Source organism: Frankliniella occidentalis, unplaced genomic scaffold (genome assembly GCF_000697945.3).
Source record: "Frankliniella occidentalis isolate FOCC.00 unplaced genomic scaffold, Focc_3.1 Scaffold50, whole genome shotgun sequence".
Classification (NCBI taxonomy): domain Eukaryota; kingdom Metazoa; phylum Arthropoda; class Insecta; order Thysanoptera; family Thripidae; genus Frankliniella; species Frankliniella occidentalis.
The window spans coordinates 435633-436337 of NW_026267180.1; the positions used below are offsets into that span (position 1 = coordinate 435633).

The window sequence follows — 705 nt, forward strand, 5'->3', positions numbered from 1 at the left end:
GCCGCGCCCGCGCCCCGCGCGCCCCGCTCCGGGCCGCCCCCGCCCCGGCCCCCGCCAAGGGCTGCCTGCCCGCCCGTCTGCCTGGCTGATCCTCTCTGTCGTTTCCTCGTTCGCTTTCGCTTGCCCTTGCTTTCGCTTTCGGCGGGCGGGCCGCGCCCTGCCTCCCCCGGCACCCCCTCTCTCCGGTCCAACCCTGGACGGCCCTGGCCCTTTCCCTCCCCCCGTCCTCCCCGCGCACCGCTCGCTCGCGGGACCCGCACCTTCTTTGCGCCATCAACACGGACGGCAGGAGCCAGGACCGCGCGGTGTGTTGTCATCCCTTCCCCCGCCCTGGTCCAGCGCTGCTGGGCAGAGATGCTGTGCCGAGATACCAGCCCGCATGCTCGCTCGCTGCTACCCCTACCCCCCGCGGCCTGGTCCTGGTGCCGCCCCTGGCCGCCGGTACCTCCCCTCTTGTGCTCCCCCTCCCGTCGCTCTCTCGCCGAGCCTACTCCCCTCGCACTCCGAGCCCGCCGCCTCCCCTCCCCGCCGAGCCAGCCAGACCCAATTTAGACCCAGTTTTTGTGTACGGCTCATGGCGTTCCGTTCCGTTCCCCTCCCGGACGGGCCGTGCAGGCCGGGCCGTGCAAGCGGGCTGGCCCAGGACGGGTATTGATCGGGTGGACGCCACGCCGTGAGCGCTGGTACCCCCAAGTACCTCTGCCC

The 705-nt window shown here is 72.6% G+C and overlaps 1 protein-coding gene across 1 annotated transcript in view; it reads left to right on the forward strand.

Moving 5' to 3' along the window:
- The window catches only part of LOC113207725 (sex determination protein fruitless), a gene marked incomplete in the record, with an annotated part of 82358 nt that overhangs the window by 72052 nt on the left and 9601 nt on the right, over positions 1 to 705 (forward strand).